The sequence below is a fragment of the Notolabrus celidotus genome, chromosome 1 (assembly GCF_009762535.1).
Source record: "Notolabrus celidotus isolate fNotCel1 chromosome 1, fNotCel1.pri, whole genome shotgun sequence".
NCBI classification, from domain to species: domain Eukaryota; kingdom Metazoa; phylum Chordata; class Actinopteri; order Labriformes; family Labridae; genus Notolabrus; species Notolabrus celidotus.
In genome coordinates this window covers 19,022,440-19,038,350 of record NC_048272.1, presented here as the reverse complement: position 1 = coordinate 19,038,350, position 15,911 = coordinate 19,022,440, and the positions used below count along the sequence as shown (strand labels likewise).

General features: G+C 40.0%; 1 pseudogene; it reads left to right on the top strand.

Annotated features, from left to right (window-relative positions):
- Positions 1 to 15,911, top strand: part of LOC117810314 — a 117,948-nt pseudogene that overhangs the window by 20,610 nt on the left and 81,427 nt on the right.

The following is a 15,911-nucleotide window of genomic DNA, read 5'->3' as shown; positions in this document are numbered from 1 at the left end:
AATGCACACACATGCAGTGAACATGCTTAGGGAGAGATGTCAGAGTGAGGATACTGCCGTCAACCAGCGCACCCCGAGCAGTTGGGGGTTCGGTGCCTTGCTCAAGGGCACCTCGGCAGTGCCCAGGCAAGTGAACCAGCACCTCTCCAGCCACCAGTCCACTTGCCAAACTTCGTCCATACTGGGACTCGATCCGGCGACCGGTTCCCAAGCCAAGTCCCTATGGACTGAACTACTGCCGCCCCCAAGGATTAAGGCTAAAAATATCAACAAAACTGAGTAGATAAATAAGAAAACAAAAAATATGACTCCCGCTGACGATTGGCTTCAAAACAGCGCTTCAGAAACAGATGGTTGATGTCATTGATACTATGTCCATTTATTATACAGTCTATGGTGCTAATGTAAGCGTAACCTTGCCTGTCGAGTTGGGTGATCAATCTTATGTCGTTTTTGCTGATTTAACGTAAAGTATCGACTACCGCTTTTAAACGGCTGTAATTTTAACCTTGTTATTGATTTTGAAAGTAACTAAATAAAATCACAAACTTTATCAGAGTTATGGTTATTGGTTACGTAGAAAAGTGTAGGCCAAACACTCAGGGAGAAGAGCTCAACATTCGTGATGATGTCATACAGGTTGAATGATCCTATCACACATAGAGGCTCTGACAAATCCCTATAATTTTACTGCTACTCTTATGATTAGAAACTGAAGAGACAATGCATGGTGAAATTCAAAAGTGTCACATTTCCCCAGCGTTTATATCCTCTTTCACTTTCTGTAGGAAGGATGGCAGATTTCTGTCCTCTCACTGTAGCTTAGTAAGTAAGTCGGCAGCAAACATAGTATGGAGCGGCAGTGTACCTGTGCTCACCCTGTGGCAGCCTCGAACACATAACAAGTGCTGAGTGGAATTGATTTTCTGAGGAAATGTGTCTGAAGAGTGCAGTAATGCTGGAAGAGGCTACGATGGCAGACAGGGCAGAACCCGATGCTTCCCTGAAAGAAGGAGAGTTTAAAGATGTGGGCGATGCAAGTCAATATAAAGATAGTATGCTGAGTTTAGGATGCATGCTATTCCAGAGGGAAAATTAATGATATCATGAGCGCCTTAGAGAGCTGCAGTCATATTTTAACATGTGATTAAACCCTTTAATATGCGCTAGAGGATTTAACCTCAGGAGCAGAAGACAGAGCTCTAAAAACTTGAGAGAGGGCGGTCTAGTGGAGGAACTGTTCTTTCACTGAAGCATCACAAATTTGATCCCTGAAGCTGCCTAATACCGTTATTGAGCAAGTCACTGGTGCTTTTAAAGTTTAGTCATTATGAGCGAACCCGGCTCAGTGTGGGTAAACATATCAGAGGATGCAGACAGTGTAATAAAAGAGAGTGAGGGAAATAAAGACAGACAAGAGCATTACTTCAGTGGCTGCAGCATTTCCCGGGAAATGTTAAGCTGAAGGCAAATAAAGCCCAAGTCAAATAGTCTCTTAGGCAAATAGTGGATTCATTATGGCTTATTGAGAGTTGACCGGGTGGGAGAACTTTTTAAAGTCACGGTTTCTAAGGAGGGCCAGGAAGGAGAGATTAGGTGATAGAATGGACTTTTAGACGAGGCAGACGAGGTGTGTTGAGGCTAATTGAAAGGATTTTCATAACTGTGAGACGCAAGCTGGACCAGAGGGTAAAAGTCTTCGGCGCAGAACGCTGTTAGATGTCTGAGTGGAGCTGAAGACGTAAGTGGTATTTATGAGAGATGATTTTAGGATAAAACATAAAGGTGTCCACCTGTCTGCTTTTCCTGACGGCAGTTTTATCGAAGCTTTAACTACCTGAGATCTTTAACTACTGAAACTGACAGGGCAGTCAGTCTGACTGACTGCGCAAGCATTTTTGGTGTATAATTTCAATGATTATTATAAAATCAATAAATTGATCTATTGTGCTGGTTTTGGTGACACACCCACTTTAGAAAGGGGAACACATCGACATCAGGATACAGAATGAACGTTTAATGTATGAATAACAAAAACAAATCCATAAATCAATCCAAATCCTGAAGATAGAACATCGAAGTAGACCAAATCTGTGACACTCTTGTGACATGGAATCCAAGTAGGTCTACAAACCTTGATGGACATGCCTGAATAGATGTCACCAAAAATGACTCTAACAGTGAATCTGACCGCCACAGGTTTACCATACTTGCTTAAAGCTCCTATAAGGATTTTTAAGGTGTTCATGAAAGAGACTGAAATTCCTCCACATAACCTAAAAGTGCAAACAAGATCATTACAGACAAGACTGGCTACTTTATAATGTGTGTAACCCCTGCAGTAGGGTAGGCGTCGGATGAGAAGACCAGCAGGCTGATGAAATTACCTTCTTATAAATTTCCTTGCCTAAGGTTTATCATGAGTTGCAGGATAAACAAATAGAAGAGTGTTTTCTTCTATTTTTTGAAAGGAATCTCTAATCACTACATATTTACACAACAAAATAAAAAAAGAGATAAAATCCTCCTGCTTTGTCCACAAAGGTTGCCAAAATCAACGCTATTGGAAAGTTTCTAGCAGGAGCTTTTACAGCAAAAAAAATATCTTCTTAAACATTAAACATACTGGAAACTGATTTTTGATTTTGCTAGCAATAACATCCTATAAGATTATAATGAAATTATGGTGATAGATTGTAAAATGCTGATTATTCCCCTCCAAATGGCCTCACTCAGACACAGCAGATGATTGTTTTGGGAGGACAAAATCCATCTTGGTTAAAGTCCCAATCTAGGGATAGGTTTTACCTTTGGATAAATAAAAACATACTAATAACAACAACACAATTGTAGTAAGGCTAATGAGCTACCTCTGGTAAAAAATATAGCCAATGGAGGAAAAAAATTGCAGTACCACCAGTGTCCACTTGGGGCTTGCTCTGAAAGCAAAGGAACCCCCAGTAGAGCTCATTTACAAAGCCCATTTGTACATCAGAATTAAACATGAGCACAGCCTGGTTCAAAAATGTTTTTTTACAACTAATTTCTTTATCAGTCAAAACTGAACAGAGCAAATTATTTTACAACTCATCAACTTTTGATTATATTATGCAGAATAAGGGGCGTGGCTCAGTCAATGAGGCTATGGCACCAACTTCGCCTCTTTGCTGGTTTTTAGATTAGGCTGAAGTTATTGGAAGTCAGTGTATCAAAAATAGTAACCACCATCTTTGGCCTCATGACACCTCTTCAGAAACCTCTTCAGGTGGGTGACATCACTGAGACTACATTTATGTTTTGTGCAGCATTACAAACCTTTAGAGACGAAATCCTCACAACAAACTCTCAAATGATCCACCTTCCTTCACCTCAGATCTTTACTCAGATCTCTTTGTTTGTTTGAGATCTTTGATTAAATAAAAATGCTAGGATTAGATCAAAATGCATTACAGAAATTACAGAAAAGTCATGTTTCATAGTTTCATAGTTTTAATGCCACAAAGTTATTTACAGTATGAATATTACTCTGCAAGAATTTGAAGATGATTAATATGACTGCCTTGGTCGCAGCATCTCTCCTTCCTCTTGTCTTTTTTCTTCCCACGCTCGGTCACACAAATGGAAACACACATGATGACCGTGACTGCACTGTGGTCAGGAAAATGAAGACCATACGGTTGCCATGAATTGTTCCACTGTCCCCCCTCCCACTTCTTTGTTGGTGGGCCATGGGAAACCTGACAAACAATGGGAATGATTCTGAGGGACTGGGGGCGTCTGGAGGAGGACAGGAAACAGGGAACAGGAAACCGTGTCCTCAAGGAAAGAGAAAAGACGAGAACACGCAGAGACGGAGAGGAGACTGTGGTTAAGTTGTAGAAAATGTGGTATGAAGACTTGGAAGCTCGCCACGCAGCTGAAGGTTAGAGGGAACTGAAAATCTGGCTGCTGCAACTTGGAAGGCTTTTAACAATAACCCTCAGAAACACAATCACGCACACACCGTGACCTCCCTTCCAACCCAGTTGGTAATCGTGTTTAGATATGTGCACTTGGTAACAGAGAGCGTATCTACCGGCTGCAATCAATCGCCTCTCTTGTGACTGCAGTTAATGTGATGGCTGAATGATTAGTCGTGTCCTGTAATACACATCTCCACCTCAGTGACCTCAGCTTTATCCTGAGTGTCGTCTCATTAGCATTCACACAGCCATGATGGATATATGGGCTAATCAATGCCTGCTCTCCTCCCCTGTCGTCCACCATCGGACCATATGCACACCCACTCAACCCTTAAGGTGGCCAGTTGTCTGGCCCGTATGTCGCTCTGTGCCCTGTGTCACAATATTGAGACGAGTCTGTGCCAAAATTTGTGTGGCTTTCTGTCGTCTGCATCTACTTCAGATCCAGTCTTGCATGTCTTTTCATTCTGTGCCCCCTTTCCAAAGGAGTGGAAGAGTGTATGTGTGTTTTCTGCCAAATTGTGACTTCTCTTACTTTGGTGGTTTTACATGAAAAACAATACTTGAGTTTGAATGATAAGTTTGCATCGCAATGAGGACAATGGTTTGATGTTAAATGTCACGTACAACAAACAATCCTTCTTCTGGAATATTGTTTAGAACTAAAATACAAACCTGATCATGTTGTGACCATATAATCACTGCTTGGATTATGTTAAGTCCACAGTGTTTGTCTGTTGTAGCTGAATTAAAGTGAAGCTGCCAAAGAAAGAAATCCACATTTGATTCTAAGGGCACAAGAAAGAGTTTAAAAAAAAGATATCTGTTTGAACCATGTGATAGAACAGTGACAAATCATTACATCTAAAGTTACGTTCCAGCAACAAACACCACAACTTCTCTGGCTGATGGCAACTTGTTTTCCAGTGTACTACAGATAGATTTTAAGTTTCGTGACTTCTTTAACTTTTAGGGATTTTACTTGAAAAAATTCCTCTTCAGCTCAGATGTTTGCATGCATGAGGACATTATTTAAGTTACATTGTTCATGAGAAGACAGCAAAAGCAACCCTCTCTCCTGGAAAGTTCATTTATATGCCACTAAACTGCTTTACTAATCACTTTGTGGTAGAATTGTAGTCATTGCCTGAGTATGTCAACGGACAATGTTTTTTTAAAGTGTCTTAAAAACCAAATGTACATAATGTGCAGCAGACATGGAGATGGTGAAAGTGTCAGGGAAACTACTTTGACCAGTTAGCTTTGCAAGCTGACGTTACTTCATATTGGATGAATTGATGTGCAGTAAAGCTACTAAGTTTTGCTTTCTCCAACTAGAAATGGAGCATTAAAAAATTCAAATAAAGAAGTTACATTAATATGTAACTGTAAAAAAATATAAGACAAAATGTTACATGCGAACAAAAGAACAATATGTCAAAGCTAACCACCTCTTTTGAAGTATTTGACAGATATAGCTTTTTATAGATTTTTTCTTTCATATTTTGACTTATTGTTGGCAGTTCTTTATGAAAAATAATACTTACCTAGATTCAGATGTTTGCATTCAAGAAGACATGGGTTAAAGTTAAAATGTACCACAAAGACAACAGAAGCTACCCCTGTCTCTTTGATATTTCATTTGTAGATAACTAACTGCTTTCCTCTTAAAGTTGTAGTCGCAATGTAATCACTGCCTAGATTATGTCCACAATCCTTTTAAGAATACTTAAAAACAAAGCGTATGTAATGTGCTGTGGTCACAGATATGGGGGCAGTTTTGGGGATGCTACTTTAACCAGTTAGCTTAGTGAGCAAACGGTAACTTTACACTGGATGGCAAAGATACACTGGTAGAAATGTAGCTTTGTTAAATAATCTACTCAGAAGTTGTAGTTTAAATTAATCCAGAAAACAAAAATCAACAATATGCATTACACAATGAAATATTATTCAAATTTGACACAAAAAGAGATAAGGGTTAAAGCTCATGCCCTTATGTTGAGGCTAGTCCTTAACACAGGGGCCACTGAGTGAACTCTTGGTCGTGATCCTTTCCTCTCTTGTCTCCTCCTTCTTGCCTCCCTGGCTGCCCAATCAAGCTAAAAAACAATACATAAAAGACACAATAAAAAGTTACATCCAGCAAATAATAACACAACACAACGGACTTGATCGCAGTGCTCTCTTGTTTTCCAGTATACTGGATCAGAGGTTTGTGGTGTGTTTCCTGCCAAATTATGATGTCTTTATTTTTACTTGGGATCAAACATTTACATGCGAGGGCTCAACCACAGTAAAGACTATTTCATGCAGAATGTCACGTAAAGACTGTAGAAAGCAACATTGTTCTCTGGAAATTTCATTTGTACATAACTTAATATCTTTCCTAATTATGTTGTGGTTTTAATGCGATCACTGCCAGGGTTTCGTTAGCGGACAAGGTTCTGTGTACTGAAGAAGTTGAAGTACAGCAAAGCTACTGAAAGGATAAATCTTTGCTTTGTTTGAATAAAGCTAAATGAACAATCAGACGATGCACACGTGAAATAAATCATAACTCAGCATCATAAAGCTTCATGCCAGAAAAAAGTAACATTACTACGCTTAAAGTGCAAACTTTTTACAGGTCATACTTCAGATGAAAATAAAAAAAATGAGGTGCTTGCTTTGGTTTGTTTTACAGTCTTCATTTGTCAGGCTTGTGTTTGCTATGTGTGTTAAGACACAACGGTAATCAACACTTATTATTAAAGTATTGGCTGTTATACTCCAACAATGCTCAGGATAAAAAAGGGAGTGTAAAGAGAGAGGGTCAATTACAATACAACTGAGAGCAACATTGAATAAGATTTTACAATTTGTTTTGTTTTTATGGTTTTAAAACGGTTTTGTGGTTTCATGTTTCAACAACACAAAACAACCGAAAAGTGTTTTAACTACTTTAATTTCTACACTTAAATGAATGTTATTTTACTACCAATAAACCTAGTGTAAAAGAAGTCACATACTATTTCAAATACATGTAGTCCACTTGTCCCTTAGACGGTACAGGACCTAGAGTTCGAAACATGTATGTTTAAAATTATAACTTCCTTTAAACATGATTACATTACTATAAAACCTTATATGTGTTGTAAATGAATGGTATATGAACAGGGATGTCTTGCAGGACTCACTGAGGAAGAGTTTGTTGTTGACTGAATGAACTGACCTCCTCTCTGGTCCGAGTAGCACACAGCGGTCTTCAGGGACAGATGAAACCTTTTCAAGAGTGGCAGATTGGATATGATTGGTTGAGCAGAGTGCTCTGGTGCCTCCTGGGTCATCATCCATATGTTTAGGTTAGCAGGCTGAATGTGGAGGGCACAGACCGGCTGGTCACATATGGACGCACTTTTTCGAGATTGGACAGACGTTCCCACATAAACATTGTAATCTGTGCCATACACAGGTCTCCCAATCTGCGGCAGGAAAGCAGAGGGTCCTGGACATTTGCATGTATACTTCCTCTCAGCTTGATGAAAATCATAGGCTGAAATGAATCTTGTGTAAATACTCACAGGAGAGACATTTGGGTGAGTGTATTGCTCATTGAAGGTCTGGCAGCTTTACAGCAGAGCCACCTGGCTCGAGCCAAGTGACATCTTAGAAGTTGCCTGTTTTTTTTTTTTTTGGCTCTCACAGGATGAGAGTGCGGCTGAGGATTTAAGATGCAAAAAACCCAACCACAAGAAAAAGGAGGCTGTTTTTGTTAAGAGCACATGGGCTCAGGTTTCATATCTGTTTGTGGAAACCATGCTAAGCCGGGTTGTTTATACCCACTGCTTTCTCTGCGAGGGAATTTCAGCAGCAGGGAGGATATTGTGGTTATTGGCTCAAATATTATTCATGGGTTAAATGTGTATGCTTGTCAGTCGTGAGACGCTGGGAAGAGGCTAAAACGAGCAGCTCATTGAGGTTAGGAACATGTGGTATTACTGTTAAATCAGTTTAGTTCTTCTGTTACATGACACAGACCACACAAGGGAAATCTGCTTGGATTTTAGACGGGTGGTTTACCAAGGTTTTTGGAACATGTGCGGCACTGATAATCATCTTAAAGCAAGCCCTGACTACTTAAATCAGACCCCATTTACACTTAGCCTTGTCATGCTTTTCACTAGCTTATTGTTAGTGGAATAGCAGACTGCAAAAGCATCCAAGAAGCATTCGAGGTGTAATCCAATTTCTGTTCCAGCTTAATGCTGAAGGACAACAACCTTGTGGAAATCTCCACACACAGGGTCAAATCCTGCTGAAGTCAAACTGAAGGTAGAATTGAATGAGTTGGGTTTTTTTCCTGTCTAATTAACACAACCAGAAAAGTGATTTCATGCATACAATCGAACAGAAGGTGCACAGTGTCTTTGCTGTGTGTATCTGATCCCCAATTAGTCCAATCAGTGAGGGGTGAGGGAGCATTCTGCAGCCCAGACTATAAAACCAAACAGTTTTTGTCACTGGAGTCATTGTGTATCGTGTATCATGTTCATGTATTTATTTATGTATGCATCACTGTTGGATAGCTGAATCAATTTGTGGCTAAAAATTGCACAAGTGTAAGAACTAACAGCATCGTAAGCCGCTCTGCACAACCACCCACTTAAGTGGTGTAGTTTAAACACTGGTGTAGGGTAGGGATATTATGGAGTGACTAATTTAATTCAAATTCTGTCTGATGAGCCCAAAGGTGAGAAAATTCTCTGAAAACAGTCAAACTCAGCACAATGTATTTAACATGGCTAAACACAGGATCATTGGTTTGCTGAGTGTGGCTTAGGTTAGCAGAGCTAGCACCACCAGCTTGTGGTCCTTCTTGCAGGTTATACCCACAACTAACCAGTCTAACCAGACACGCATTAAGGAGCATTGCTTTAACAAAGTCAATCAGTTGCAGGTTCAACTTTTGGCCTCGGCCCTTTGATGCATCTCTACTCCAGGGACTCCCAAACTTTTTATTCTGTGACCCCCAAAATAACAGTGCCAGAGACTGGAGACCCAAACCAGAACTAGTAGGCCAATCCAAAAACCTGCAGCTATCTTTGTGATTTAAAGAAGGCTATAGCAGGATCATTTCCTTAGGGGTCATGTAGCAACAAAGTAAAGAAGAAAAATTGATGACTTTTTATATTTACATTGTTGTGTCTAAAATTTAGCTGCAAATTGTGTATATGTTTTTTACAACAAAGGATAAAATATGCAATTTTAGATCATTTAAAGTTTTTATTGATTTTGGAAGGCATCTTGCTCCCCAATCAGTGTCTCGCGACCCCCCACTTTGGGAACCACTGGTCTACTCCACTCTCCTCACCCCATATGTCCTGTCTCTCAGCTGTCTTTATATACTATATGAATGCCAAAAGGAAAAAAATCACTGTGAGTTGAGTTGCAACAGGCTGCAGGTTGCCCTCATTTCATTTCTTTTAGCTCAAATTGAAAAGTACTTAACATTGCGACAGATAAGCCTCTTTTTTTAGAGTCCTCAAATAATTAAGCTTAGGAGTCATGTTACTTATCAAAGTTGAAAAAAAACTTCAATAACTGTGCATATTAAAGATGTATAAAGTAATATGGAAGAATAAAACATCCTATCTGGGTCTTCATAGTCACTTAGGATGGAAATGATGTCTAATGCAGCATAGCGAGGATGGGAACTGTGCAGATTGTTGTATATTGAGTGTGTGTTCTTGATATGCTGTAATCCATGATAATGTATTGATTAAACAAGTGATCATGCACACAATGTTCAACAACAAATTTAATCAGATCCACCAACAAGGGTGTGTGCACAGTGTGTTTGTGTGCAAGTGGAGCATATGTGTCTTTGTCTGCATGCCTGTGTGTAGGTGAGTATGTGCATGTGTGCGACTTGTGTGTGTCATTTCCTACAAGCAGGCTCATTATAAAACCAATTAAACCCGCCTTACTCTCATTATGGAGCTGTGGGGCTTAAGCAGAGAATCAGGACCTGTTGTACTCCCAGAGGGGACCTGTCTGGTCAGCCCTGTTTTTAAATGATAAAAACACTTAATCCGCTGAAATCAAACACCGCAGATTGGTCACGATGGGTCAGAACTTCGTCTGAGCTCATCCCTGCACTCTTGGCCCTCTGTCAACCTCACTATAGCTGGCTATAAAAACCCACACACGGCTCTGTATCTGCCCTCCTCAAGACTAAAGTTTGGGTTTTCCTTTAACACGGTTACACCACACAAACACTAACATGCCTGGTTTCCATCTTGGCTATTTATGAAATGAGGAGTGTGGGAAAATATAATGTAAACTGGCTCAGTTACAGCGTGGGACTGTAGTATGGGAGAGGAGAATTAGGATGAGGATAAAGAGGAGGGGGGGCAGGAGTGGGAGCAAGAGAAGACAGGGCAGGAGAGAGGAAGCAGACAATGAGCGAAGAAAAAGAGCTTAGCCGGGAGATAAATCTGTCTATGAAACAACTATTTAAAGGATAGGATTGCGCGCGGCATTGAGGTAATGGACTGTGAGAGACAAACAGTGTCCTCCTATGATCTGGTTTAACAGATGATCTCACATCATTACGGATCATTTTAACGGAGTGATAAATCTAAGTGGTGAAGCAAGTGTTGAGGTTCAAGAAACTGCACTTCCTAGAGCGTCCATTTGAAGCTGGCACCAGAAGTCAAAGTATCCCCATTAAAGTCCAACTTTACAGCAGAAATAAGCATGTTTGCAGCTGGTACAAAAATGGATATGGTCTCTATAACTAAATTTTCTTATCATGATAGATTACAGGGGATGTATATTACGCAACTTTTCAGTTTAGTTATACTAAGCCTTAAGTTATGCATAATATATAATATGGACGCCATGCCTCCATCTCCTTGCATTATGACATGTGAAGCCAATATACCTCCTACAGATGGGTGCTGACATATTGTGCAAGTGTATCCAGGAGTGATCTGACTGCTTTAGCCACAGAACTGACATCACGATCCTTCCACTTAAAAACACACATTAAACTTATACAAAACGTCAAAGCTCCCTCAGGTGGGTAAAGTACACAGCAGAACTGGGTCTTGCATTGATTTAAAGCAGACACTCATGGCCATGGAAAGCTCAGTGACTCGTGCCAGCGTCTTCCTCTGCTAATCCAGTAAAGAACGCTACATGAGCATGCATTTGCCAACAGAGCAGTCAATCATGATGTTACTCAAATGGCTAATTAAACTATACTTTATGAAAAATTAATAACTGCACATGAAACAGCTTGATAACTATTCACTCTGACGGAAAGCATTTTTGAAAATATGTGTTTGACGTGTATTTTCATTTTTGAGTTTGACTCATTTTCCATCTGTTACATGGAGGAGGCAGGCTATATGACCTACACTGCAACCAGTCACCAGGGAGAGCTCTAAAAGTTTTGGCTTCTCTTAGGGGGAGCTGTTGTGCTGTCCATGTGTTCACACAGTCTATAGTCACAACCAGTGTCAGGGGTATACTGCTGGTAGCACCTATTTTCTCCTGACGTCATGCTCAGGTTGGGGGGCTCAAAATGTTTTGAATGCTAGCAAATGCAGTTGTTCGTGTTAGCAACATATTTTGCTTAGTAATATTGCTTTGTTTTTCTCTGTGTTACTATAAATTGTTGGAATCAGTTGCTCATTCAAGAAAGGGTGACATTAAGAGGTTTATCAGATAGCCAAAGTACAACTAAGAACCATAGACTGTAATGCTTATAAACTGTAATGCAGTCTGATATCATGGCTGAATTCAGCTCCACCCCCGTGTGTTACATCAGCAGAAAATGCTCTGAATCTGGTGAATAGTGCTTGTTACTTTGGTGTTTTGGTTTGTGAAAGATGACTCCCCACCTTGCCTGTAACCCTCCAGTAACTGTATCACAGATACACACAGATTTGCACACACCCCCTCCCCCCTCCTCAGTCCTTACTGGCAGAGCTGACAGTCGGAGAGGCACAGCTGCCTGGAAGGTGGAGGCGTGATTGATTGATGAAGTTTCGGTGCCCAGGGGATCCAATCATGTAATCAGTTTGTATTGATTGACTGTCCACATTGAGAGACTGCTGAGGCTCTGCCACCATGTGTGCGAGCTAGACCTGGCACATACTCAAAATCTTCTGCAGTCAAATTTGATTTGGGTGGTGAGGTTGCTTAAGTCCACGCGTCAGGATGCATGCAGGGAAGACTGGCATAATCGCACTGCAGACGTTTTGCAACAATTCCGCAATTCTCTGCTCCAATTCCCTCGTTATTATTTTTGAATTTAGTTAATATTATGATTGAGAGATTAATTCAGATTTACTGTAATTGCATCACATGTTTAATGATCCAATCTCTTGGGGATTCAAATTCGGCTCCGACCTTGGTTTGCATAGCTAATGAGCAGTTTCTTTCCTCTAGTTATCATGCCTAATTCAGACTCTCGTTCACATTTCTGAGTTATATTACAAGTGTCAGGTTATCATCACCATATGATGCAATCCCCTCATTTCTCTGCTGCAATGATTCACATCATTCCGTGGTGCAAGATGGATTTTAGAGTGCAAAAGTAGGTATTATTGTGAAATGAAAAGTTTGAAAGCTCTGCCTAGATTTTTAGAGTGAAGAATAAAAACGGTTGGGCAATGGCTTTCCCATAAAAAACAGATGGATACAGAGATTCCTCTGTGTGGTGAGTAGATCACAAGTATACACATTTTCATTATGTAGTGAGTGCAAACAGAGAGATTATATCAGCAATAATAGAGTTTTTTTTTTTTTTTTTTTTAGCTTACTCCCCACATTAAATCATTACAAACTGCCTCAATGCCTCACAAAGCTTGCCTCTCCACAGCTCCAGCTCCAGCAAGACGCTTATTACAAAGACAGACCTGCTTATTTGTTTGCTTCACATCAACAACACATCTTGTTGTAGGCAGAGGTGGGAGAGAAGAATCGAAAACCCTTCACCACTGGGCATCTGTTCCCATGTCTGCATTTAATGAGCCCCAAAAGATTGTTCCCTGAAAGTCGTTCCAAAGTCAAATTAAGGCTGAGCTCAGTGAACACGTTTCTAAACTCAACTGCGTCATAGCTTAACCTCAGGGGTGGGTTTCCGTCAGAGTGGCACTGGTGTTCAATTGGACTTCTGAATGGAGTAGCGGCAGAAAGTCCACATCTCTCTGTTCTCCGTCCGCTTGTAAGTCTCTACAGAGCAAACTTCTCCTTTTTAGTGAGTATGCTTTCTGTCACACTGCAGAGCTAATACTAATATGGAGCCATAACAGCTGACTCACAACACAGCCACTCAGTGGTCAAATTAAATAAAAAAGTAACTCTAAAGAAGTTATTTCAAAGGATTAATTCAGTATTTTGAGAAATTATTGGATGTGTTGGGTTTGGAAGATTATACAAGATCAGCTGATTGTCTTTGCAGGCTGTGCTCTTTCTTTATGTAGATGTTAGCTTAGCACAAAGCAAAACAAGCAGGAAGATATGTAGTTAGTATTTGACTGTTTTGTGTCCAAGGCCTCTTTTTCCTGAAAAGTTTCTTTTTCGTTAGTTATTAGAGTTACAAAATGGGGTTTTACTTCCGGGTTTCCTTTGATTCACAGCCGCCGTAGAGGGAAACTTCAAAGGATACACAGCGTCTTGTGACGCTACGCTGTAGGGCAGAGCTCGGTGGCTTCACAGGCTCTGGCTGCACAATGGCTGTGCCCAGGAGCGGGATTTTTTGGCTTCAGAACCGCACAACGGGAAGAAGCGGAGCAACGCTGTCCATTTTTATTTACAGTCTATGGATATGAGATGTAGCATGACAATTTAGGGAATGCTGGAAGGTTGACTTTTCATTTTTTAGTAATGGCAGACTGTGTGCTAAAACTAGACCAATCCACATGATGAACTTTAGATTTGAGGCCCTTTGTGATGAGTATTTTATGGTTGTGAAACAGTAAGAAGTTAAAAATGATGCTCCCTTATGACTTACACTAGCAAATAGGGACTATCAACAACACAACTGATACTTTTGTATTGTGATTGAAATGCCTGAAACTACTGCCAGGGGCTAAAGGTGTCAGACTGCATGCTGAAGAATCACGTCTTCAAAAGCAAAACCTCACAACGAGTGACATATTTAACTGCGAGAAGAAAGCAGGGTGTGATATGTACGAGACAAAACCAGCATGGAGATGAAATGTGTATCTTTGTCCAGAGGGGGCGCCAAAATCTACACAAGTTTAAAGTTCCTTTTTGGATTAGGGACACTTTTGCTTAAGTTGAATTATTTTTGAATATTTTCAGTGTCACAGGCTTTTTGCAAGTACTACTTATTCCTGTTACAAACCTTACTCATAAACAAGTTTCTGGCTGGCCCAATTAGGCTAAAAAGCTAAACATGGAGCTAAAACATGACTGCTCTGAACATGTGGAAGGCGTACTTTTCTGCTATAGGTTGAGCTGCTTTGGACTCAAGACTTGTGCTGAGCTAAGCTAAATATGTCCTGGATCTATCTATTGGATGGACACTGATCGAATAATTACAATTTTTCAGCAACTTAGCTCTTAAAATACAAAATGAAGACAACTTAAATAGTATTGAAGTTTGAAATAACTGGAGAGGCATCTCTTTCTTTTACTTCTCTGCGAACATGCTTACTGCAAATAGTAAAAGGGCTCTTGATATGTACTTTAAGTTTGAATCCATGTGTTTTCTTTCAGTAAAATAGCAATATTTGCAACTACTTCTTACTTTTAGAGAATACAGAATTTAATGTATCATTGCTGATAGGCACATGGACATGGGAAGTGAGGGTGCTGAGGGGTTGTAGCAGGAAAAACATTAAAAACGTATGTTTATCCATTTTATTGGATATATTAATGTTGCAAGCTGATATGTGTGATACTTTTTTGTCCATGTACTGAAGCAGTTTTTGATTTTCCTTTAACACTACCTGCAGAGTGATACAACTCGCAGCATGTTGGAACTCCCATCTTTCCCAGATACTGACGTGTTTCATAGATTTTCCGTCATAATCAAAGTAACTGAAGATGTCTGATCATCGTGTCAGACAGAGCTGCATAACTAGATGTTTCTCAGTTTTGAGTTTTAGTTGAGTATTATTATAATAACTTTGACCAACTTCTGATAGAAGGATGGTGAGAGTGCTTGTACAGATGAATGGGAGTGATGAAGCATGCAAATATAAACCAAAGAGGAGGGACAAGAAACAAATCTTTGATCACCCGTCCTAATGTAGCTCAGTTTACCAGAGAAGTGTTTGAAAAAAAAATTGATGCTGTCTCATATAAACAGCTTCAAAGTGTGTGAGTGTGCATCGCTGTGCACACATCCACTAATCACCTGTATAAATGTCTGCATCCTCACAGCTCTGTTAATCAACAATAAACCGGTCACGTCACGTCTGTGTGAACTTGCAGTCTGGAGTTTGCTGTTTGCTGATGTAGGATATGCTGTTGATATTCTAAGTATGAATAATCCTCAACATTCAAATCACTTAATAAAATATGAACTTGCGCAGCAGAAAGTATGACGTAATCATGACTTCTCTCATCACCCCTAAATACGACTGACTTCCAGCAACCCTGCACAGGCAGCTTTTCTGTTAATGAGCTAATGTTTCCAACACAGGATGAGAGTTTATTTACAGCACATTAATCATCCTCAGAAAAGTACATTAGTCCACATGGAACAACATTTATAAAGCTTTTCCAAGAGGACATTTTGTCTAGTACAGAGAGGTGTTTTTACTCATGTTTCTTTTCATGATTTCTGCCAGGAATGTTAGGGTGTTGCAAAATCGCAGAACTACAAGCTCATGTTTGATCACCATTAAAAGCAAAACAAAAACTGTGTAATGTACAAATGTAATGTCACTATAGTTGTGATATTTGTGATAAAACAAATCT